At 47.7% G+C, this 26889-nt stretch overlaps 1 protein-coding gene and 1 non-coding gene across 5 annotated transcripts in view; one reads left to right on the forward strand and one right to left on the reverse strand.

Moving 5' to 3' along the window:
- TACC3 (transforming acidic coiled-coil containing protein 3) overlaps window positions 1-26889 on the reverse strand; it is a 623382-nt gene that overhangs the window by 498386 nt on the left and 98107 nt on the right. The gene's annotated exons all lie outside the window — the stretch shown is intronic.
- Window positions 10522-10683, forward strand: LOC138517236 (U1 spliceosomal RNA). The gene has a single exon (XR_011282447.1). It is a non-coding gene; the product is annotated as a U1 spliceosomal RNA (small nuclear RNA).

The raw sequence follows: 26889 nt of genomic DNA on the forward strand, positions 1-26889 counted from the left end.
CTGTCGTAGGGCAGAGTCATATCCCCCCACTTTTTCCGCACAGCACCGGAGTGCCACAGGAACTGCGCACACAGCCTGTGCAGATCAGTGAAGTATTTCCTGCCAGGCCATATGGGAACATTTGTGAATGTGTACAATAATTTGGGAAGCAGTATCATCTTAACCAGTGATAACCGCCCAGCAAGTGACAACGGGAGAGGGCGCCAGCGTGCAATCTTGGTTTCGGCTAATTCTGCCACTGCTAGGTAATTGCTAGTCAAGAGAGTCTCCTTGGTCAAAGACACCTGAACTCCCAGATATTTAATCCCGTTGGGGGACCAGCGGAGTGGATATTCAGTGGCCGGCTGGAGCGTGGAGTGTGTGAGGGGGAAAATTTCGGATTTGGTGTAATTGATAGTAAAGCCTGAGTATGTTCCGATACGAGTGATGTCCCGAAGGAGAGGGTCAAGGTGGAGATCTGGGCTCCTGACGAACAGCAGGATGTCGTCAGCGTAGAGTGAGATAATTTCGGGTGTACCTTGGAGGCGTATCCCTTTGCATGAGTGACGCTCCCTGACATAGTCCGCCATGGGCTCGATGGCAAGGGCAAACAGGATCGGGGAAAACGGGCAGCCCTGTCGGGTGCCACGAGAGAGAGGAAACAAGGCAGATGTTTGGGAGTTGACGCGGACCCTGGCGACTGGGGATGTGTATAATAGTTTGATGTATGCGATCATCCCGGGTCCGACGCCCATGTTTTCCAGGACCAACCACATGTACTTCCAGGACACCATGTCGAAGGCCTTCTGGGCGTCCAAGGTGACCGCCACCGCACCCACGTTTTGATTGATACGAGCCATGACGTTAATGAGCCGTCTAATATTGTGCGATGTGGATCTACCAGGGACAAAGCCGGATTGGTCCTCATGTACCATGTATGACATAATAGGAATGAAACGATTGGCGAGCACCTTGGCGAAGATTTTCGTATCCAAGTTCATGAGTGAAAGGGGCCGATACGAACCACAGTCATCGGCTGGTTTGCCAGGCTTGAGGAGGACCGTAATAACGGCTTCACGTAGAGACGAGGGAAGGCATCCCAGCCGGAGGGCCTCATTCCATACCTCAAGCAATTCGGGTCCCAAAATGGCCACATGCTCCTGAAAGAATTCAGCCGTAAGCCCGTCGGGGCCCGGCGCTTTCCCCTTCGGGAGACTAGATATGGCTTCCACCATCTCATCTAGTGTAATGGGGGAATCTAACTGTTCTCTCGTTGCCGGGGAGATGATAGTGGTGGGTATCTGGTCTAAAAGCTCGCGCATATGGGATTCGCTATGTTCAGGGGGTTGAGAGTACAGTTTGGAATAGAAGCTTGTGAAGACCTCCAGTATGTCCTGGTCGGACCACTGAGTCGTTCCATGATTATCCTTAACACTGGTAATGTGGGCTTGGCCCCATTCCCCCCTGGCCAGGGCAGCGAGTGTCTTGCCGGGTCTATCTCCCTCACCGTATTTCCGTGCAGCCTGTGGACGACTGAAGTACTGCACTTCCCTGATTGCCTGTTCATTGAAGATCTTGAGTTCTTCACTGATCTGGGAGAGTATACCAGGGTCAACGGAGGCCGGGTGGGCCCGTTCCAGGTCTCGTAGCTTAGTTTCAGTGCGTGATAGGGTGGTTCTTATGGATTTGAGTACCCCCGACTCCCTAGAGATAGACGCCCCCCTAATGAAGACTTTGAAGGCGTCCCAGCGGATCCCCCGGGTGGTGTCCTGTGGTGAGTTGTTGTCAAAGTAGGACTGGATATCTGCAAGTATGTCTGCTCTAAAAACTATGTCCTGTAGGGCAGCAGATTTAAAGCGCCATGTGTTAATAGTGGGGGCTGGCATGCCCATGTCAACAGACAACAGGATCGGTGAGTGATCAGATAGTGTGCGAGCGAGTATACATGTCTTGGAAACCCTGCCTAGCATAGGACCAGATAGTAGGAATAGATCGATCCTGGACGAACTGTCGTGGACCGATGAGTAGAAGGTGTATTCCCGTGTTAACGGATGTAGAGCTCTCCATGCGTCATGAATGTCAAGTGTCTTGCAGTGAGATAGGAGTCTGCGCGCTGCGCCCGACGGGGGCCTGGGCGCTATGCCAGTCCTGTCTAGGGAGGTGTCCAGAATAAAGTTCATATACCCACCCCAGATTTGCACATCCGTGTATCCTAGCAGTATGGAGACCACCTGGTCAATGAATTCGGGGGAGTCGACGTTGGGGCCATAAGTATTTACAAGTAGGTAATCTCTATTGGCAATGGCGCAGTACAGCACAGTGTATCTTCCACAAGGATCTATATAGCTCCTATGGAGGACAAATTTAAGAGACTTGTGGATCAATGTTAGGACTCCTCTGGCGCGTGTGGAATAAGAAGTAAAATATCTGTGGGGTCCCCAGGTAGGCGCAATGCTTCTGGCCAGTGGACCAGTGGAGTGTGTCTCTTGCAGGAGCAGTACCTTGCAACCGTGTCTATTGGCATAAGCCATGATCCTGCGGCCCTTGGTGTAATTACTTAGGCCTCGGACATTCCATGACATTATCGTCACTGACATCTTAGCGCATCAGACAAGAATATCGCTAAACACAATACCCATGGAGGACAATCTCCCACTAGGTGACACTCGCGCCAGTGTCCCCCTCCGTGTGCCGCAAACTCTGTCTCCAGAACCCCCGATCCCAGGGTGATTGAGACGATTGCATGCATCTCTACGGTTTTAATGTACATCCCACGAAATTTGTTGAATTTCAAATAAAAGAGTGAGCATGCACAAATATAGGTGAGCCGGTGTGTAGCGCCCTGCCATTCCGCCACTGCCTTTTTCTAAAACATTTCCCGGGTAACAACCCATACCTCCCCCCACCCTCACTGCCCACCCCCAACTTGCAGTGTAAATCCCTTGCCCCCCAAAAAATGTGTCACCAACAGGTCCGAATCTCCCCGAGGGGTGGAGTTCAGAGGGCGAAATCCAACAGGGATAAGGCCCATTCTGTGCCCAACAGGGGCACCGAAGCAGTGACAACCAATAAACCAAAACCGTTGCCATTGCAGCGAGGTGTGCTGTAGCCGTGTGGGCGGTTCTTAGACAAAGATGTAGGACAGCCTAGGCTGTCGTGAGTAGGTTCTGCGATGAGCGGATCTAAGACAGGAGCCCATGTCCAGCAGAGCTTTGCGGGAGAGACCAGAATGAAGGAAGTTCTAGGGTTCGTAGACAACACGATGCTCCGAACCGCAGGGGGAGCATTGTCCGCCGTGGTTGGGTCTAGTCTCAGCCCGGTCAGGCGCTGGGGGAGCCTGATGCGATGGATCTGTAGTGTGTTGTTTCCATATGCACGTTCAAGGTGACGGATGTTCCGGATGGAGAAATAGTGTCCGGCCTGTGTTACCACTCCTCACCCCTCATCAGCCGGGGCCCCCGTTGGGTTGGGGAGCGGTAGGTGCGTCTCAATGAATTTCACAGCCTCCTCTGGAACAGTGAAGGAATAAAGTTTCCCCATCATGTGTGATTTTGAGGCGAGCCGGGAACAGGATGGCATACGGAACGTTACGTTCTCTGAGCAGCTTTTTAACTCCGATGAACTGACGCCTCTCCTGCTGGACCGCTATTGAGAAGTCCGGGAAGATCCTTATAGTATGAGATTCGAGGCGCAGGTCCCCTTTCTCTCGTGACAGCCGGAGGATGAGGTCTCTGTCCCGATAGTTGAGGATCCTGGCTATAATGGGTCTTGGGATGTCGCCCGGTTTGGGCCTCGGTGACAGAGCCCGATGAGCACGCTCAACGGTAAAGTATGGGGACAGGACTGGGTTGCCCAGGAGGTCTTTTAGCAGGGATTCCACGGCGTCTTCCATGCGTCCCTTGAGGGCACTCTCAGGGACACCGAGGATCCGCAGATTATTTCTGCGAGAGCGCGATTCAAGGTCGTCGCACTTCGCTTTCACACTGCGCATGTCGCGTGATAGGGACGCCACTGTGTCCTGTAGTGCATGTATTTCGTCCTCATTGGTGGATATACGATTTTCAGCGTCGCTGATTCTGGACCCCGCCTGATCCATCCGCGTTTTTAGGGAGGCAACATTGGCATTGATGTCGTCTAATTTCTCGTGAAAAGACGCAAAGTTTTTGGCCATCGATTCCATGAGCGTAGTCAGGTCTGGGGGTGCGGGAGTGGGGTGATGGTCAACTTCCAGATCATCCTGAATGGGCGAGTCCTGTTCCGCCTCTCCCCTCGGGACAGCTTTAGCGAATCTGTCCATGGCACCCCCCTTATGGTTCCCCTTGGCCTTGCCAGGCATTGTTGTTATAGGACCACGGAAAATGCAGACAGAGGGCCCGGCCACAGGGGGGAAGAGTGTGGTCCCAGGTCAGGGGTGCAGACTGTAGATGTTGGGATTACCCCAGCCGAGATGGGAGCAGGGCCCAGGAGGGGCACGGGTAGGCAGAGATCAACTGGTACGGTGGCGTAAGGTGGTTCCAGGGACTGTCAATGAGAAGGTGCTAAGACCACAGGGTCAGCCGCCTCAGTAGAAGGATCCGGGGGGTGGCGTCGCGGCACAGATGAGGGAGCGGGGTATGGCTTAGTAGTTGTTATCCCGCCTGCCACCCCGCTGAGACACCAGAGTCACACAGGGGTTGGAGCCAGTGTCTACCAGGCTGCAGGGGCAAGAGGTGCGCGCCCCGGGCAGAACCCGCGTCGAGGGGTCCCTGTACCGCCCCCAGCAGGACGTGAGCAGGTGGCCGTTCCACGCCACCGGGGAGCGGAGCCAGTCGGGAGATGTTGGGCGACGGGGGGCGCTCAGCGATGGCTCCGGCAGCAACCCGCAAATGCGGCAGCTCGCCTGGACGAGGCCGCCGCAACGCGCCACACAATGCAGGGTCAGGTCGGGCCGCAGTCCGCCCGCCCCCCCAGGAAGGATGGACAGAGGAGTAGCGGGGGGAGGAAGGGGGGCAAACCGATCACCCCCTGGAGGGGACCAAGTTGGTATGGGCAGCCACTCCTCACCTCGGGGGGAGCCGCTCCGCGCTCCCCAGGGGCCGCGACACCCTGCGGGGGACGGCGACGAAGGTCCACAGCCGGATGGGCAGGCGAAGCCGGGGCGCGCTCCCGCGACGGCCCCAGCCGCAGACCACCGGTTCGCCGCGGAGCCTCAAGGATCGCGATCGGGCCGCAGTCCGCCCAACAGAGCGCCAGGAGGGCCGAGAGGCGGGGGCGGGATCCGGGTCAGCGCCGCGGCTTCCGTGATGTAGAGGGCCGCTCCGGCAGAAGGCCCAGTCCGGGGCTCCCAGGGACGAAGAATAGCCGGAGTTCCCCTGGCGGCAGCACAGTGATGTAGGGTAGCGGCACTGCAAAAACAGGAACGAAACGCACGTTGTGGCCGCAGATGTAAGCAGATTTTCACCGATCCCACACGGAGCTCAATGGCTAGGCAGCCATCTTGGGCTGCTCCACAGCGCCACCCCCAGATGCCATCATTTCTAACAATCTTTGCATGAGAACTGACAGTGTTTCGTTTAACAGTGGTTCAGAACGGTGTGTTTATTTACTGCTTGGCTGGAGTTTAGTCGCAGTATGTAACAAATTATAGGCGCTGAAGTCCCTTGCCAATGGTTTGGTGCTGCAACCTTTGCCTACTTGAAGCTTTTTTCCAGTACATAAAACATGTGCGAGTACATGCGTGTGTTTACATACACCTTGCATGGTTCGCAGCCACTGTTGCATTGCTTTGAGCGGTCTGCTGCCCACCATTTGCAGAGTGAGGTTTGTTACCTTGCATCTGCATTACACACTACTAATCTGTTCTGTCTCACACTATAAACAGGCGTTTCCCTGCTCCTCTAGAACCATTAAGGACAACATTGCCTCTCTAGCTCCCTCCTTGGCAGAGTTCTGTAACCACTCTTGCCACTGGCTCCTTCCCATCACCCCTGACGTACTCCATTGTTCACCCCCTTCTAAAAGCCATTTGCAGACCCTTTCTGCCCGGCTAACTACCACCCTATCTCCACTACCCCCTTCTTTGGTAAACTCTTGGAGAAGTTGGTCATTTTAGGTAGGATTTTCATATTAAATAAGAAATCTATGTGAACTGCGTCAACCCCAGAACTTCTTGCTTTGAATGGGCAACTATTATATCTTTTCCCCTCCCCTCTTCTAGTATTTGTACTCTTGAGTCTCTTCATAGTGTATGGTTGAAGTTAGCTTCCTACAACTTTGGGCTTAGGCCGAGTTGCCCCCTTCAGGCTCCTATGTTAATTTCTCTTTGATGTACTTGGATGAACTAGAGTTTACAATTTATATAGCGACCCAGCATCCCCCCCCCCTTCTTATATCAAGTGCTGGGGGTGGGTGGGTACTTACCTGGTAACACTGTTACAATTGAGAGTTTTACATGAATGCTGGCGTCAGTGGTTTTACCTTTATGACTTTTAGTCTTTATTACTCGAAGACTGTTAATTCAGCCGCAGTAATGCACAGAAGGGCCACCATTTAGCTAAAACAGTGGGCTCCTTTCTTGTGTGCTTGTTATTTTGGAGGTCTTCCCCAGACATTCTAGGCGTGAACGAACTCAGGAATCCTGTGGATTCCCTGCCCAGGCTTCAGAGTGTGGGGAAAGACGGGAAGTGAGGGACGAGTCCAAAACTCTGCAGCCCCTTGTCTTCCAACTTGCCTGAAAGGGAACAATTCACAGTAGGGTGCTGACTGTCCTGATTGGACGGCAAGACTACCCCTTGCTGTAAAATGCAGGGAGAGGATGCAGAAATTTTGCTGTAGTTCCCGATAAATAATCCGAACCAGGAAGCTGCTGTCAGGTCGACCACTGGAACCAAACCCAAAGATGAAAATGAAGAAAACATGGCACAGACGATTTCCAGTGACCGGAGAGCCTGCTGTGTAAACCAGAGCCTGTGGTTACCCTTCCTTCCAAACGACATGGGGAATCTGAAAAAGACAACCCCCGACCCAAAACCTGGCGAGATCCACTAGACCAAGAAAACCTGCATATGGAGCCATGCCACACCGTGCTGCGACCTTACAGGGCTGCAATAGCCTGGGAGCTCGAGCCACTGTGCACGGTCCTCCAAATCGAGCTGAAACTCTGGTGTTATACTGCTGGAACTCCACAGACACTATTGAGTCCAGAAAGTCCCCACACCAAGTTACAAGAATCCGACCAGCGATATTCAGTCCTCTTCTGGCTCCTGAAAAAGGGCGCCAAAACCAAAGAGCCACATCCAGCCATGACGAAATGCCTACCGGCAACCTTCTCAGTTAATCCTGGCTTCAAAATCCCTTCGAGTCCTGTCTTCTGTCTTCATGGCAAAGGAAGACATCGACTGGGTTTTTGGCTGCAGATCCTGAAGTTTTCCTGCTGCAACTCTTCTATGCGCAGGTACTGTGTTGGCTGGGGTATTTAATTAGCATAAGCCTGTGTGATTTCTGCAAAGCTTTTGGGGTGTTTTCTGTGATTGGGAGATCTCTCATCCAGTTCACCCAGGCCCACTGATGGAATCCTCCTAGGGTGTTCCCAGAGGTCCCTGGATCCCCAACTAACTTTAACTGAACTACTTACCTGTATGAGCTCCGACTTCTGCACTAGTGCAATAGAATAGGGAAGGGCTGGCTATGAAAAGATTTCAGAAAAGGTAGCAGGCGCTCCTCTTTTTTTTCCCAGAAAGAACATGGCATGATAACCTGTTCTGAGATGAGAGTTTGCAGCACATGCTTTTTGCTCACTGTACCTTTCACAGATGGGAAATATCTGGATATGAAAAGGATTCAGTCTTAAAAAGTAAAACAAGTTGTTATGGAGAATTCAGAAATGTGCTAATTTCCGTTCTCCTTTAGAGACCCCCAGCACTTTTTGCTGGACATTAGGACTTTTAATTTCTAACCCGGAGAGCGCGAGACCTTTTTCTCCACTCTTTCATGTATTTCTCTGTGATTTGAACTTGGTTTCTTTTGGTTGTGGAGTCTGACAAACTCCACAAGCATAATTTTACCTTGTGGCACATCACCTTCAGTGCAGTGACACAGGGAAGTATATTAGATTTCCCAAAGGTTTATCTTTTCTATGATAACTACTGTTTCCAAGAGCAGTGAAGTGAAATTGACTTTACTTACATTTCTAACTTTCTAGACGCAGCACAGTATCTTACAACAGGGTGCTAGAGGGGTTACTTAGTATCCCATTTGTCTAGTTTCTCATGTAACATTTGTATATGTTACCCTTTCAACAATTAATGGCTGGTGGCAGTGGTTTACTTTTTCCTACCATTGTGTTTACCACGGGCTGCGTTCGTAGCTGCAGTAAGGTACCCATGGGTGCTCATTTTGGCAAAATGGCCCCGGTCTTTTTTCGCCAATTCTTGTTGGAAAGGTCCTTCTTGAGATTTACTCTGTGCGCCAAACTAGGTCTGGTCCCTTTGTTCGTTTTGTCTTAGGCGGGATTCACTGGTGAAGCCCGCCTCTGGCTCCAGCATGTCTAGTAGGGGCAGGAAGCGAGGGAGGTGCCCGAAGCTCCCGGTGCTTAATCGGCTGGCTGTCCTTGTTGGACATCCACCCTGCTGTGTGATTGACAGCTAGGCTGGAATGAATGGGAGAAACCTGCATAAAAAGGCAAGGTCTTTTGCTTGGAAGGCAGTCGACCACTGGATGAAGGAATCCGAAGAAGAACTTTGAAGAGACGCCTGCTGCAATTCCTGGACCATTGGTTTGCCCGGTGAAGCCCTGCTGCAGTGCTGAAGCTCCAAATTCGCCTAGACTAGAGAAGCCCTGCAAAGAATGACTTCTCCACTTCGGTTGGTGGGACCAATAGAGCCCAAGACGAGCTCATCTGGAAATCCTCTCGGAGCTGGCTGTGATTCCATTGCTGCTGCAGGAACCGATTGCCAGGGAGAGGAACACCAGACTAGAGAGAGAGTCTAAGCCGGACCCGAGCTACAGGAAAGCTCCTCCTGCTCCTATGAAGCAGGACTGACCAAGCCTGTGCCACCTCAACAGAGTGCTGGACTCCAGATGCAAGGAAAGTCCAATAAGATATCTGAGAAACACGGTGGTGCTATTTGCGAGAAGCTGAAACCGCGAAGTGTCACTGATCTGAGGTTTGCCCATTGCTGACGCCGACCTTCCACTCGTAGTGCAGGAGTCCACAGATGTCCTCCCTCTTGTCCCCATGATTGAGGCCCAGGAACACCAGGATCTGCAAACCTACGCAGGAACAGAAGCCAGCTGAAACTAATGTCTTCAAACCAAAAGGTACTGTAAAGCTAAGGGGACTTAGCTCTTGTTGTGTAGCCTTGCTAACTCTCAGTTGAGACTAGTCTTGGTTGCTTATGCAGAGTTGCTTGCAGCGTTGCCCCTCACGAGTCTCCCAGCTTGTGGCCCTACAGATCTTTCCCAGCTACAAGGGATAACCGAATTATGACTTTTAGAACCACAGACTCTAGGTTTAGATAGCACAGGGAAAATAAAATCCAATGTTACACTTTACTGAATGACTCAGTTATTCTAGGTAGGCAAGAACCTAATGGAGACTTATTCTGGACAGGCTAGCAGCACGTCAGGGGAAGCAAGACCCAGGTTTGGGGGGACACTCATACAATTACCCTGCAGGAATAATCTGGTGAAACCAACACTTTACTTTTGGGAAGAGGCACAACCTAATCACAAGAGAGTAATATACCTCACATCTACTTTCTATTAGAATGGCAAAACAGTTTGTAAGGAAGGAAAGATGTTAGCCATACTTTTAAAAATAGTGCATCACACATCCAAAGTAAATAAGAACTTTTGTAGCTGTTCACAAATAAGTTACAGTTACCAACCAACTCGTTACAAGTAACTAACTTGAGGACTTCAGGGTCTGCAGCCAAATAGCCGGTCAGTGGATTCCTTGTCATGATGACTGAAAACAAGACCTTTGCAGCAGGGATCGAAGAAGGCTCTAGGCAAGGTTTCCCTCGCGGCTGAATGTGGTTCTGTGCCTTTTTAAAGAGCACAGAAGACAGAAAATTGCGGTTGAATTCTCGTCGTAACAAAGGTCCAGCACTCTGTTGAGGGGAGTTTTCGGACTCTATTCGTGTCTCTGGAGAGCCACAAACTTTCAGAGAGATTTGGCAGACCGTGCGCCGCACGATGGCTCGAGGTCCCAGTGTATTGGGGTATTGCAGCAACGCAAAACATGAGACTCTCCTTGAGTCTAGTGCACGGTTGTCCAACATACGGCCCGCGGGCCACAATGCAGCTCTCCAAGCCATCGAGGCTCAGGAGCACAGACAAAGGATTAGGGTTATATTTGTTGAACGGCTGAAATGGAAAAAAAGTGGACCCGGGAAAATGTATTTATACAATGTTTGTCAGGTGCAGGTATCCGACAAACATTGCATAAATAAATTAACCAGGTCGTGGCTTCTGGGAGGGCTGGGTCAGTGCCTGCCTTCTCACCCTCGCTTAGCGGGGCTTCCAGAACGGACCAAACCCCTGCCCTCTTGCTTGCAACTCCTACTTACCTGGCAGGGGAGAATCTGATCAGAAAGGCAGATCTACCAGGGTGAGGCTTATCCATTGCACATCGGATTTGCTGACCACTGCGATGTTCCCAAATGTGGGATACTCAACTGCATTATTTCTGGTAGTGGGGAACTGAGTTTGCGCTTTCCCCCGATTCATTGGTGAAAGAAAGTTACGCACACAGAGCCCGTGGCTCCTGCCACACCTGTTGGCCTCTGGATTTGAAAATTCTGGATCTGCCCTCTTTCCATCCCTCTCGCCAATCTAGTTTCGTTATGCTCTCCATCCCTAGTGTGCTACAGATTTCTCAATTCATTTATATCTTTACCCCAACTTCCTAGGGTCAGGTTGGACATGCCCCTGCTAGTCCTCTCCCTGGCCGGACCTCCATTAAGGTGAGAGTTGCTTGCTGAGGTGCCAACCTCCATCATGGCTCTTGCCACATCTAGCCCTCCCCCTGCATCCTTGGTGCTGCTCTCAATTCTCATGTGACTTTTGTGGTCCTCATGTTCCACTGCTACTGGGCCTCCTCATCCTGGGTGTCTGGGGTGAGGTCGATACCCTAAGAACCTTTGTCACCATTTGCTTTTGTTCACACCAGTGTGCACCCACTTTAATGAATCTTCCCTACATATTTCATATCTTCCCTGCTCTGTGATATAAGGCTTGCCCTTGGCATGGAAGTCCTTGCTGCTTCTCCACCACTTATTTATTTACATTTTTAAAGCGCTCACACAGCCCACAGGCATCGAGGCGCTGTTACAGGAATTGTTTGTTTTTTGGATGAGTAATTGTTTCTTTTCCTTTGCCTTAGTTGAGTATTTATAACGCGCTTAAAACACCCAGAGGTTTCTAAGCGCGGACCCGGAGATCGAACCTGTGTTGCTACGTGTCGTCTTCCTTCCAAGGCGCGCACGTTGCCGCTGAGCTATCCTACCGTGACTTACTATCCATCTATCAGCCTCCCTTCTTGTTATCACCATGACCTTTCCTGTTCCAGTGCATTTCTCTTCTAGACCATACCCATATTCCACATCCCGCTCTTGCAACTCCTCCAACTTGATCTACCCCTCACCCTTCTCTGTTGGTCTCTGGAAGGTTCGTTGTCTGCAACAAATCATTCCAACCTTGATCTTTGACTTACAATTTCTCTGCCTTACTGAAAACTAAATTACTCCCAATTCTAAAACTACAGCCTCTCTCTGCTCTTCGCCCACCAACTGTGCCCATTCCCACAGTTGGTGGAAAAGGTGGGGTGCAGGTAGGTATTCTAGTACATTCTTCCTTTACTCCCGCTCCCTCTCCTGCCAGTCTTCTCTATCAAACATCAATGCTCTACTCTTTTTTCCTTATATAGATGTCCTTGCCTCTACCATCTTAGATTATCTAGCCCCAACCACCCCCTCCTTTTACTAATTCTCTCTTTTCCTTCTTGGCGATTTTCAAGCTTTATCTTGCTTCTGCTCATTCTTTTGTTCTTCGATCTCTTCTGGTTTTCTTTCACTTAAACAACTTCACGGCCTTCGCTGGCATGTCTGACCCCTCTGTCATTTTATCATTCTTCCCCTACCGATACGGTTCTAGTCCACCACATCTACTCATCTTCTTTCCTTCTGTCCCACCTTCCGTTCCATCCCCAATTCTTCTCCCACTACTGCATCATTACTCCAACTTAACCTATGTATTTAACCCTTTATATTTTACCTCTTCCCAATCTTCTTCCTGTATCATGACCTGCTAATCTTTCCCCCTATCTTGCTGCAGCACCTCTCCACTTCTCCATCTACTCTTGATTTACACTCTGGAGTCCTTCACCCCCTCCACACACACCCCACATCTCCCTGGCTAACTTCCACCCTCCTCAAATTCCTGTTCATTCACTTGCAAGGCTGAATGATAATGGGGTAGCGGAGGTGTGGGGCTCAATGTCTCGCCGATCCCAACCCCTTCTACCCTTCCAAGGACTCCCTCCTTTTTAAACTAGAAAACGCTATTTCTGAGCACTCACAGTATGTCCCTCTCACAACATCCCTTTAATTACTTCAACAGCATTCTCTCACCTAGACATTCAAACCTTTAACCAATCACTAAGAAAGTCTTTTATGCGCTCAGCATTCCCGTCCCACCTAACGTCTACTTCCCATGCCCCTATGCTTTCCCAAATGCATCCTTCCTCTGCTTTCCTTTCTCTCCCCAGCCCCTAAATTCCAACACTGCCTACTTTCTCATGCTCAGCCTCCTGTCTCTTCTCCCTTGGTTTCTCTGGTTTTATTGCCTTTTACTCATTTGTTAGGGGGAACGGGACTAGTCCTTCAGACTGTTAGTACTAACCGTTTCCCTTTTGAATTCATGTATTTTACATTGCACACAGCATCTTACAATGCAGTGATGATGCTTTTGTATCACCTTATATTTTTACACTTGGGATTTTGTTACATTTATTTGTTCCTAAAGTCAAGCTAGTGGCAGCAGTTACATTTTACAATTTTTGCATTTATTTTTAGTGCGCACTATGGCTACTTAATGTGGCCTAAAATGCTTGTGCCACAAATGTATGCGTGTTCTTTGGCCAATTTGTAGCTTGGACTTCTTCCTGCCATCCCAGGTCAGGAAATCCCTCATTGCGTCATGAACTTGCCCGGGAAAGCTGCTGTTTTTACTGGCTAGGGAGCCTTTCTGCGTGGCTGCGGAAGGGGGCTAATGCTGTCTAGTCCTAGCCCACATCACTGGTGCAGGTAATCTGCTACTGGCGTGCGCATGTGAAACCAGTAGTTGTCAGCGAAGTGACAGCTACTGGCTCTGGTGCAAATCCTCATTGATGAGCTTGGACTTGCTTCAAACTCAGATTTTGGATAAGAGGACAACTACTGCAGCCATTCCTCAGATCTACACTGCATCCAAGAAACCTTTGAAGAGCAGTCCGTTGACCCCTGCTCATCTGCCTGATCTCCAAAGACTCTCTGGTGTTTCATCCCTTCGACTAGTCTTGATGTTTTCTCGCAGATCCAGACACCATTTTTGGAATGTGCCTAGACGGACCAGCTCTCTCGTGGCTTGTTAGGGAGTTTTCCAAAAGTCCACCTTAGGTATGACTTTAGAAGACTCACTTGGGGCACAGAGCTCCAACTCCTAGCATAGGCCTGAACCACACAAGTATGTTGGTATCAATGACTGAGCTGCCAAGGGAGAACGAGGCTGTAGGTGGTACGAACATAGAGCTATACAAAAATAATGGTTTTTATATATACACCACAGTAAAGTTAAAAGGTAAGTTCTTTAACACAATAAGTAACTTTAGGAAAACCAATGAATTATACACAGTAAGTAAACCACTTGGTAATACTTTTTAAAATGTCAGTATTCAAATTGTACGTTAAGTAAAATAATTTTTTAATAAGAGTTTCCGGTAAGATAAATGTACCAAAACAAACGCAAGGTAAGTAAATAGTTGGAAATAATTTCACAGAGGCCTAACACTTTACAAGTCCATCCCTAACTAGTTATGAGTGTCTGAGTTATTTCGGAAAACCGGTAAGACGCACAGTTGTATAAAAGTTCAAACGTTCCCGAAGAAGTCTTCTTTAGCAAGTAAGTACAATCCCCCCATGAAGCAGCAGCATGGTCATTTCATTCTTGGTCAGGCAGACGAAGAAGGGACACTGGAGTGGATCTCGCAGCAGCAGTCGAGTGAAGAGGCTTCCAGCAAAAGTTTCTGCTCTGTTCTATGATTATGGCACTTTTTTGAAAGCACAATTTACGAACGATTACAGCCGGTCGATTCACCTTGCTTTCTTGGTCCAGCACTCTGGTGAGGGGACTTCAAGGAGTGGAATCTTGCCTCTGGAGGTCTGGAAGAGTCCAAAGTTTTGTGAGGATTTGGTCTTTGGAAGACGATGCACTGCAGTGGCCACAGACAGGTCCCAGTGTATTGGTGGTAAGCAGGCTGTGTAGGTCACAGCTGGTCAGGGGATGGCTCAAAATACAGATCGTCAAGACGAATTGGTCCCACAAGTCTAAAAAGGGAGAGTCACCCTCTTATATAAAACAAGTCTAACATAGCTTTGGTATTTCACAAACTACTCCCGATATGGAAAAGGGATTCCATGGATATCAGAATATCTTGTTTTCCCCATACAAAAACATGATTGCGAGTCTCAACAATGCAAGATTACCATACTTGGAAAAGATAAATTGTGGGTCACACCACCACTTGCACAGAGAAATAACTGCATCGGATGGAGCAGTACCAACACCCCCACACTGAATAGATAAATGAAGGGCCTCACCACATCAGTGCAAGCTACACTCACTTATCGTAACATCAAGAGGCTCAGCAGTCCAGACTGTCACAAAGAACATGCCTAGCATGTGCCTTAGGATACAGCAGTGGAAGAACCCCTCACACAGAACAGGAGCAGTTAATTGCTTCAGCAGTGCAAGATGCTCAAAGATAGAACTAATATAACATTGATAGAGACTAGTCAAAACACAGACCCCAATCGGAAAAGCTTTGCATAGTAGGAATTCAGTATACCATAAATGGAAGGAATTCAGCCTCAGAAAACTAAATAATTTTAATACCAATTCACAGACACACTACGGTTGGTTCACTTCCTAAAACGTGTTACAGAAGGGAATGTTCAAATAATACAGAGCAATAAGTCCCTCAATAAGTCTCATAATTTTGCTGCGGTCTGGCCATTTGATCTCTTATGTATATATTTTATTTTTAAGACACAAAAACATAGCCAATTACACAGTAAAGCAAATATGAACTGTATTGTGTTTTGAAGTTCGAAAGCAGATATGTCTGAAGTTTAATTAAAGTCCTAATTTCTTGAAACTACTACTGCCCAACGGTTTGCCAAAGTTATGATACAGTGTACAGAGGTAAGGACTCAATGCCAAATTCTATACCTAATCTCATGGTGAGATTTTGGCTGGACAGAGTTAATGACTTGTTACATTTTGTTATTTACATAGCGTTTTGGCAAAATGCTGGTAATAGAACATTTACAAACAATTATCAACTAGCCGAGTTGGTACTCCATCCATTTCAGAAGGATGAAAGACTAAATTGGCAATGCCAGGATTCAAACCGCAGATCACAGCAGCATGCCATCAACCAGCGGAGGTATTTTAACGGCTGACATCCTACAGGAGATTGGTAAACCGACTATCTACTGAGGTATTGTTAGGCAAAGTTTGAATGCAGTACACTCTGGGAACACTACAAACAACTGACTACAGGTATAGGCAACCCAACCTTTGGTATAAGCTTGTACTACACAGTTTTGGTAGCGTGTTGAGCAGCCAGGCTCATCTCAAGAGGGGAAATGTGAGCTGTAGTGGAGTTACAAAGATTCACAGTTACAGGTATTCAAATAAACTTTTACACTTCAGGTTTCTTGCACAAACAATGTATATCAGTCAGTTTTAAAGCCTTCTTCAGAAGGGAGCAATAGGATAGTAACACACAAATATACTTCAATACTGTACACTCTTGAGTTTCTATATCAGACAAGGCCCTTTTGGGATGGCCCACAGACAACCTACAGCCACAGGGGACTTCAGTAACAAGGGTGCTGGGGACATTAATACCTTACTGTTGACATTCAGAATACTCTTTAAAAAAGTATAAAAGGCAAAGGTTATTAGAACACAAGAAATTACAAATAGCCATAAGCAGGGCAAATACTTTCAGATAGCACACAGAAATAGGCTAAGCCAATGTCAATAGGCCAAAGTCTTTGCATAGGATGCAGCACTTCAGGCAAGTAAATGGAAAAATGTTTGCACAAGAGTTTTTGACAAAAAGAAGAACCAAATGTAGGGCCACAAGCTGATTAGACTTGTGAATTGCAGAAGTTACAAGCACTTCCACAGTAAGAGGCAAGTTTTCTTTGGCTAGTTTTACACTAACTTAGTAGAGAAGAAAAAGATGCAGCTGAAGACTTCTGTTCCTGTACGGCTCTGCAGATCTCCCTGTTCTTCGGCCTCAGTCATGGGGACAAGAGGGAGGATGTTGGGGGACTCCTGCACTGTACTGGCACCGTCAAAGCTGGCAACCAGCAAACTTTACTTTCAGTGGCTGTTTCGCGTTTCAGCTCCTTGTGGTACAGCAGATAGCAATAAGTGCGGTTCCTGGCTGTCAAGGTGGACTTTCCTCACATCCGAGGTCCTGCACTCAACTGAGTGGGGAGGGAGGTCAGGCTTGTTCAGTCCTGCTTCCTGGGAGTCTGGAGGATCTTCCAAAAGCTTTAGGCCATCTTACAAGCAACGCACATAATCTGGTGTCCCTCTCCCTGGCTCTACGGTTTCCTGCAGCAACTCTGAGAAAATTCAACCAGCTCCGAGATTGGTGTCTAGGTGGTTTACTTGGGAGTCGATTGGTCCCACCAACTCAAAAAGGGAGAAGTCGTCCTTGCAAGGCTTCTGTCGATGCAAACTTGGGGATTCGGACCTGCAGCAGGGCTTCACCGGGCAAACCAATATTCCAGGAGTTGCAGCAGCCGTCCTCTTCAAGCTCATCTTCAGTTCCTTCATCCAGTGGTCGACTGCCTTCCAAGCCAAGATACTCGCCTTTTTTATTCAGTTCCCTCCCATTCATTCCAGCCTAGTTGCCACTCACAGCAGGGAAGCTGTCCTTGCCGGACAGTCAGCGAGCCAATCGTCAGATGAGTGCATTTGGGTCTACTAGGAGATTAAGCACAGGGAGTTTCGGGCACCTCCCTCACTTCCTGCCTACCCCAGACACTCTGGAGCCAGAGGCGGTCTTCACTCCTGTAGCCCGCCTAAGGCGAATGAACAAAGAGACCAAACCTGGTTTGGCACACAGAGAAAAACTCCAGAAGGACCTTTCCACAAAGACCTGGCGACAAAAGAAGACCGGGCACCATTATAACAAGGATGGCTGGATGCCATTTTGAAAAAGATGGCTCTCGCGGTTAAAGTTACCGGGTCCGCGAACGGTCGCAGTAATGGCAAACCTTGGTAGTTCAAAACAAAACCACTGCCACCAGCCAGTCAATTGAGGAAAGGGTAACATTTAGACACAGGGTACATCAAGTAACACCTCCTGCACTCTATTGTAAGATAGGGTGTGCTGGGTCTAGCAAGTACAATGCTAAGTAGAGTCAAATTCACTCTACTGCTCTGGGAAACAGTAGTTTAATCGCAGAGAAGGGATTTAAACCTTGGGAAATCTAAAAGACTTCCCTGTACCACTGCACTGAGGGTGCTGTGTGACAATTGTAAAATATGCCCCCTATGGAGTTTGTTAGACTCCATAACCAAAAAGAAACAGAGGTCAAATTCACACAAAAATACGAGAGTGGGAAAAAGGCTCACACTCCAGGTTAAAAAATCAAGTCCTCAAAATCCAGCAAAGTTGCTGGGGGACTCTAAGGTACAGGGGAAAAGCAAATATTTTTTGAAATTTCGCCAACACTTGTGTCCCCCAGACTAAGGGACAGGAGGATTTAATCCACCCCTGGATGAAATCTCTACTCCAGTCGGTCATACTTCCCGGAGAGACCATCAGCATTTTGGTGATTACACACTGACCTGTGTTCAATGGTAAAATCAAACCCCTGTAGGCTGTTTGACCATCCTAACAATTTAGGATTTTCCCCCTTCATCTGCATTAACCATCTCAAAGGTTGGTGGTGTCTGTTCGAATCACAAAAGTAGATCCATACAAGTATGGTGTAAACCTCTTTAAAGACCACACAATGGCAAACATTCTCTGTCTATGGTTGCCCACCTTGTCTCAGGTATCTTCACATTTCTGCTAATTAAGCAAATTGGGTGTTACCTGCCTTTCTCATCCAGCTGACTCAGAAATGCACCTATACCTGTATTGGAGGCATCCGTCTGTACAAGGATTGGCTGTTGTCAGGAGCTCTTAAGACTGGAGCTTGACAAAGGGCTTTAAGTCAAATGCCTTGGTGCACTCCTCATTCCACCTGACCTTCTTGGGGAATTTGGGTGAGGAGATCATGTTTAAGGGAGAAGCTATGGTCCCATAGTTGTCTATGAAGTTTCTATAGTACACTGTGAGACCTAGAAAGGCTCTCCCTTGGGTTTGAGTAGTAGGGGTGGCCCAGTCTTGTACAGCTTGCACCTTGCTAGGCAATGGCCTTATTTCACCTCCTACCTCATGTCCAAGGTAGGCCACTTTACTCTGATCAATTTGACATTTACTTGTCTTTATGGTCGGACTGACCTGCTGAAGAGTCTGCAATACATATCCTAAGTGGTCAATATGCTCTTTCCAAGAAGGGCTGAACACTGCAATGTCATCCAAGTATGCCATGCAGAAGTCCTCCATCCCATTCAGAACATGATTCACCATCCTTTGGAATGTAGCAGGTGCATTTTTTAATCCAAAAAAGCATAACCTTAAACTGGTAGAGGCATGCTGGGGTTGAAAATGCAGTTCTCCTCGGCATGGTCCGTCAGAGCTATTTGCCAATAGCCCGATCGGTCAAATGTACTGAGGTACTTGGCTGAAACAAGCTTGTCCACCAGGTCATCTGTCCTAGGTAAAGGATGGGCTTCAGTCTTGGTGACTGCATTAAGGGCTCTACAGTCCACACAGAATCTCAACTGCTTGAATCCTGCCTTTGATACTAACACAACTGGACTAGACCAAGGACTTGTAGATGACAGATCAAGCATCTTGTTGACCTCTTCCTTTATGTGGGTCCTTACATGGTCTGACATTCTGTAACCTCTGCTTTTAACAGGTAAACAGTCACTTGTGAGAATCTCATGCTGGCCCCAAGGAGTCAAGCCTGGTGACAGTGAAAACAGAGGGGCAATCTGATTTAACAGAGATTTGCACCCCTCCTGTTCCAGTTTCAGATCAGACGAGAGATTAAACCCTTCTATCTTTCCATCTAAAGGTTGTCCCAAAAGGAGGTCAGGTAGAGGCACACTTTCCTCCTCCTGATCAGATGCTAGAAGCAAAGCTCCCAGGTCTGGTCTAGAGACATAGGCCTTTAGTCGGTTGGTGTGAAAGACCCTGGGGTCCTCCTTAGGATTTCCTAAACCCACCAAATAATTGACCTCTCCAAGTTTTCCCACAACCTTGATGGGTCCAATCCATTTGTCCTGCAAGGCCCTCTGACTTGTAGGCACCATAACAAGAACTTGCTGGTCTCGAGTAAACTCAACCATGTTGGTCTTCTGGTCATGCCAATGCTTCACCAGAGCCTGAACTGCTTTCAAGTTTTCTGAAGCTTCTGTCATCATGTGTGTCAGTCTCCTTCGGAGAGCAACACATAGTCAGTGAGTCTCAATGGCTTGTAGGAAGGAGCACTCTCCAATCCCTCTTTGATTAGGGCCAATGGACCTCTAACTGGATGACCATAGAGAAGCCCAAAGGGACTGAATCCAACCCCTTCTTGAGGGGAATTAGAAGGTCCCACTTTCTTCTAAAGCACCTATCATGCTCTTCATAGTTCTATTAAACCTCTTCCAACCCATTCTGGCTTGGCGCGCAGATTAAAACTCTAGAAGGACCTTTCCACAAAGACCAGGCGAAAAAAGCAGACCGGGCACCATTTTAACAAGGATGGCTGGACGCCATTGCTGGAATGGTCGTATACGGAATGCCCTGTCCCAGGAAACTAACCGGCTTTCGCAAGATATGGGGTGGTCTGTGGGTGGATGGATGGATGGATGGATGTGGGGGTTATGTAGATTTTCAATTTTTATGCCAAATCTACTTCACCTGTGAGACCCCCCCCAGCACTTTTTGCAGGACTTGTGGATTTTGTTTTCCATGTGGGCGAGTGGGAACCTTTTTCCCCCCACTCACCCCTTCTTTTAATCAATATGGAGCTTTCCTCCAACTTCATAGGAATTTGTAATTGACTTTGCAAGAACACAGCACTTTCGGCGCAGTGTTGCTGGGAAGCCCATTGGGCTAAAATTCTTATTTTCCTTGGGGAAACACATGTTCCCAAGGGTATGGGATACTTTTTATCCTTTCTACATGTTATATTGTAAGGTCAGCACACACCACCTTATGTGGAGTGATGAGGGGTTACACTATATCCTGTAACATTTACGTTAGTGACAAGCATACCTGAATCGTTGGTGGCAGTGGACAGGTCCTACCAACTTGTAGAATGTTTACTCGCAGGCTGTGCTCACAGCCACGGTAACACACAGAAGGGTGACTATTGACCCAAAATGGTGACTGTTTTCTCATCTGTTTGCTTCTCCCTTCTTGGTCCTTCTGCCTTGCAGTGTGTGGAAGTCCATCTCGTATTTGTGTCTTCGGTGGGAAGCCCACCAAGGTTACAGTGTGTCCAAGGACAGGAAGCAGGGGAGGTTCTCGAAACTCTGCTGGTCTTGTCTACAGGCATGTCTGCCTGGAACCAGTTCCAACTGCAAGACCCCACAAACTTTGAATGTGGCATGAATACTGATTGGCTGGGTTCCTGTATAACAGGCTGGATTCAAGGTGTACAGGGAGAGTCGACTAATCTGAAGAGGAAGTAGGCGGAGACATCTGCAGCTACTCCCAGTAACCGGAGAAGCCTGCTCAGTAACTGCTGCCGTGCTGACCCTTTCTTCAATGCGACAGCAAGATCCCTTCCTTCGAGACAGCCTGCCTTTTAAGCCATCCCACAACAAGCTGCAAACTTCCTGTGCTACAAACCGCCAATACTCTGGGACCCCACAACCATCATGCAGTGCATGGTATTGAGAAGATCGAATCCTCCCGAAAATTCAGGACTCCTTCTGGACCCCCAGAGGCAAGATTACGCTCACTGAAGACCCCTCCTCAAAGTGCTGGACCAAGAGAGCATCCTGAAGCAACTGGGTGATAGCTTAAATCTGGTATCCTGAAAAGGGCACCAAAATCACAGTACCACAAGAAGCTATAAAGAAGCCTTTGCAGGTAGCCTTCCACTCGACTGCTGCAACAATCTGTTCTAGTGTCACTTGTCAGGCGACAAAGAATTCAGGGACCATGTCCTGAGGCTGATGTATCTTAAACGTCCTCATGCCTCATCTTCACCACCGAGGACCTGTGGGAGTCAAGGTAACACTTACCAAACGTCTTTCTGCAGCTCCATTGTTACTGGGGTGGCAATTTGCATGTTGGACCCATACAGGTTCACCCTAGGCCTAATGCTTGTGCGCATGCAGGGAGAGCCTGCCAACTACCCTGAACCCAATTTCCTGACAATAGCGTAAGCACTTGTAACGGAAGAAATCCTTTGGAACCGACTTCCAAAGGAAAGGTGTGTGCCTTATCTTGTTCTGCCTACAGCTGGCCACTGGACACCAGTGTCCCTTTCTGACTCTGAATACTCATACCTACATAGGGAAGGGCTGATAAAGCAAAGACCTAAGAAAAGTTTTATAATGTTGAAATGTGCTTGCCTGCTTATGTTGTAACTGCATTTATTTGTGAAATATTCTACAAAATGGTTTTTACTTACCTTGAATTTCATACTGTCATTCTATGTGTTTTTGCACTGTGATTTACTTAGCAGTATTGCGTAGGTTTACTATTGTGTTTGCTAATCATGATAGTACTTACTATTCTGAAGAATTATCTTTGCCTGTTTGTGTGTATAAAATAAACCAGTGTTACACAACTCAGAGAGTGCATAAGTGTTTCTTTGGACCATATGTATGGTTCCTTTTAACTTCCTACAGCTCTCTCCCTCCCAAGATAGGACTCTTAAGATAAGGCTGGTGGCTCAGTCACCGCCTGATCATGGGTACTTCCGCTGCAATCATTCACTTCTTAGTGGTGCACTGAAGATCCCCTGCTCTGCAGAAGTCTTCATCTAATCCCTCGTCTGGGCATTCAGCTGGAAGGTACATTAATGCGGATCCAAGCACAACGACTGACCAAAACTAAAGCCTACACCCGAAAGTTACAGCCGAACCCTGGGCATACAGTGACCAGACCAAGAACAGACTAGGTGGAAAACGACCCCTCAGCAGTGGTCTCTGGAGAGAACCAGTTGAGAAAGTTAAAATACCAGTTTCTTTTCATCCCTGTCCTTCAAAAGGTTACACAGGCATAAATCCCTGACCTATTGGTGGAAAACTGGTTGAGTAACCCTTCTTAGGCCTATCCTAATGTATGGAATTGAGTGCATGCTTACCTGGCCTTTACTTACCTTTTTGAACTATGAATCATAACCACTGGCAGTCACATAGTAAACCTACCTGACAAGTCTAACATTTCACTGGTGACATTAGGACATAAAGGCACCCAATAATCTTTGGGAGGAACTTACTAATTTCTAGGGAATTGTTCTGTGCTTTCTAATTAACTTTACGCATCTGAATGGTAACTGTTTCACAAGTTTTTGAATCAATTGCTTTCTTTCTTCTCCTAATGGTGACAGTATATATTGGGTTTATAGTTAAGTGTTTGACAAATCCAAGGCGTTTGCCACACTCCCATCCTCTTTGGGACTAGAGAGGTGAACCCCGTAAACCCAATAGGGGACAGAGCATATTGCCTCCAACGGGGTGGGGCAGGGGTGTGGGGGGGATGGGGACCTCCTCCTTAGGGGACAGGAAACCCCAAGAAAGGGATGCAAGTTATTCTCCCCAATACCTTTCTTGACTATGTGGGAGCTGAAACCTGTAATTATCTAAAGCTTGCCACTCTAATGGCTGGTTTGGTTTCTGACCCCCAGGTATCCACAATCTTTCCCTGAAAGAGCAGTGGATTGCCCAGCCTACTGGAGATGCGCCAGATAAAAGCCAATGCGAAGCAGCAAGAGGGGGAAGACTGCTGTGGAGACTGAGAGCCAGAATCCTTATGCAAGGTGTAGCAACACAGGTGTGGGGTTTACACTGGCGTGTCAGCAGTGCAGAGTGGTTGAGGCGCCCACTGGAGAAGCCAGAAGAGCCTGGAGCAGAGGAACGGAGGAGAGTGAGAGATCAGGCAGGGGAGCCGCCACCAGAGTCCCACTGGAAGCAAGAGCAAGCGGTGTCTGACGCAGAACCCAGTGGTCAAACTGTATGCAGCTCTGCGTCAGACACTCACATGTAGAGAGGCAGATTAAGTCATTCATCGCGTCTGCCCCATACCCGCCTCCACACCATAGAAACAGGAGTACGCCATTCATGGCATCAGCACCCTCCCCACATACAAATATTGCAAATATGAGGGATGATGCTCACTAAGACAACCCTATCGACCTTATCCAGGAGCCATCGAGGAAGAGGCGAATTTGCAGGACAAAAGCAAGTACCTTATTGCTAGGCTAACGCAATTAGACTCATGAGACAAAGCAAAAATGCACTCACCAAGAAGATACAGACATTAGGTCAAACTCACATTTGGACACGAAGAAGGTTACCTGCATTCAATAGAAACATAATTAATGTATACGCTGAAATGCAAGACACATACGAATACACATAAAAGCTTGCTTAACGCAGACGTGCAGCAGGAAAGGGCGGCGCTGCTACGCTAGAGTGAATGGAGAATCCAAGGACGCTTCAAAGCTGCAAAGAAATTCAGGTTGTTGAATTAGCTGAAACAGACCTGCACCGGCCAGACAAGGGCTTACAAGGCCCCCTTCCAAGTCTAGCAGAAAAGGGGAGGGCGGGACAGCCATAAAGTAGAACAGAAGATAAGTCCTGGGCACAAGATATGTATCTCAGATTAAGTTTTTTAAAAAAAGAAACTTCCAATGCCAGGTGTCGACTAATTCAAAGCTTGAAATTGCATGAAGAGTAGCGTGACCACATCTCTAGAGGCTGAGGAGGGTAATAGCACCCATATTAATAAAAGCTAAATTCAAGGTAAAAGCTGAGCACAATAATTCAAAACGTGTACACCTCACACGTGACGATTAGAAAACAGGGCCCATTCATTAGCACCAGACAAATATGCACCTGCCCAAATCCCCTAAAATGTCTCCTAACAGAAATGCCCGACAAGGCAAAGTTCAAAGTTAGAAGCCCTGGTTTGTGGCCTAGGAAATGAGGGATGGCTCCTCAATTGGAAGAAGCGGCCGCCCCAGTGTCTCCCCCTACATCACTATATTTTGCTCGTGTGCTTTTAACCTGCCAAATATCCAAGGTTGGTGAAGCCAGTACTAATCAACCACGGCTCTCAGATAATGCTGTATTGCAATTTTTGTAGGAGCCAATTAATATATCAATGATGAATTTCTCATCCACGTTAAGGGTTGGAACATGGTGGGGACACCAAAGTTCTATATGTAATGAAAACACGAACCAGTGGACATTCCGTGTGTAGGTAACTCTTTAACCAATCCCAACTTCTCGTATGTTTTTGTAAATGCAACGTCAATGACAAAATTCTTTCAGAGGGACCAGGATACATGGGAAACTCCATCTACACTGGTATTACACACCTATTAGCACCATAGACAAATGTCTTCAGATTGTCAGCCATTTCTCAAGATAAAAAAAAAAATCAAAACTCTAATTGGAAATGGCAAAAGGAGCCACTTAGCATTATTGCTGTTTCCATGGGTGGTCCATCAGTGGAGTGGCAAGTAGAAAGGCGATTAAGGCAGGCCATTGTGGTGATGCCAAGTATGGGCAAGGAATGGGCATCTGTGGGGGCCACCCTAGGCCGTGAAGAAGGGTGGGTGAGGCTAGCATGCTAATCCATGCTAATCCAAGTGCTTGAAATGAACGCCATTCAGTGGGTAATGCCAGCCCCTCAAGCTGTGACTGGCTGTGTGCAGCAACTGGGTGCTAATGAATGTAAATACAATCGCCTTTAAAAAAATTTAAAAAAAATGTTAAACTTTAAATTCCGGCTCTTATTTATACCACTTACTACATGTTTGTGTGGTGTGGTTAGGGATGATTTTGGGGAAGAGGCCGGGCGGGAGGCCAGACAAGGTAAGTGGTGTGGCAGGAAGAGAGAGGGGGCAGGGCCGCAGGGTATATGCGTGGGGCCCACTCAATATGGACAGGCACACGGAGGCATTCGCAGACGCAACATCACTCGTTTCAGAGGTTCCGCCCCCGAAACAGATGATTTTGCAATTCCTCTCTGGTGGCAGCAAAGAAAGATCCAAGAGGGTTTAACTCAGTACTTGCTAAACGATGCAATCTTATTTCTGCAGATTTCTAAAATCAAATTGCCTTTTATTTCCCACCGGGCACGTTTACCATTCGAGGTAGTTGCCAAGCATTCAAAATGTGTCATTCCATCTTTCAAATGTTAAGTACTGCAGCAACTGTCCCAGTGAATAGCTCATGGGTAAAGCGCTGGTCTCGAATTTGGGGAAAACCTACACTTAGCCAGCTTGAGTTCTGGCAGGGGAAACAGTCATCCTTTTGTGATGGGTTACCACTAAATTATGTAATGACAGCCATTATTACCACACTTAGAAACAAGATGAATCCAGCATAAAGCATTATATATAGGAACCGATTTAGGAAGTGTGAGTTGGAGGTGGGAGGGTTAAGCAGAGGTGTGTAGGGTGTGGCAAGACCAAGTCTGCATCTCAAAGCCAGGAAGTACAACAACTGCATTTACAGCAATGGGACCTGTATTCGCACAATGACTCAGACGACTGCACTAAATGGTCAATTGGGGAATATGCAGCCTATTACCGCACAGCTGGAAGTGCTGACAACACTGCCACCAGGCTATCATTGAACTCCAAATACCTCAGCAGAAAAGGTCTCGGCCGATACAGGCTCTTCCTGTGATGGAGGGGTGATGAATGATGATGACTTTTGTACAGACCGACCCGACGGCAGAGAACACTTCCCTGAAGAGAGCCCCAAGCCTCTCTGCAATGGCTGTTAACGGACCAAAGTTTCTGGAACAGATCAACAGGCGACAGTGCAGACACAATTTAGGAGCTTGACACTACTAAATATAGTAACTTGTCTTTTACCAACTTCTCCCATCAAACGCTCGGGTACATTGTAAGCATGTTACAGATTTTCTCTCCTCACATTTTAGGATTTTGCTTGAGAGCCAACAGGCCTCTTTGCACAATGTGCATCCTGATCAAGAGAGTGAAGGTAATTAACCCATGAAGCTAATCCAAAAATAATGTTTCTTACAGCAGGCCTCATGAGCATTATTTGATCGTCCAAACAAAGCCTAGTGGAGAATCCGCAAAGCTTGTACAGAAGCAGAACCATTGCAAATATCAGGAAAAAATAAATCGAAATAACTATTGGTTATATCAGATAAACAGTTGAATATTGGAGAATGGCAACCTGGGGGTTCTACAAGCAGTTTTGGTCCATTGGCCAACTATTCAGAAAGTGATCCCCGGGCTCCCATGGATCTCCAAGTGAGATTCACAGTTCCACTTGTACCCGCAGATTCTTCTTCCAGCTGGGATCTCCTTTACT

Source organism: Ambystoma mexicanum, chromosome 6q (assembly GCF_040938575.1).
Source record: "Ambystoma mexicanum isolate Mex_15411 chromosome 6q, UKY_AmexF1_1, whole genome shotgun sequence".
Taxonomy (NCBI): domain Eukaryota; kingdom Metazoa; phylum Chordata; class Amphibia; order Caudata; family Ambystomatidae; genus Ambystoma; species Ambystoma mexicanum.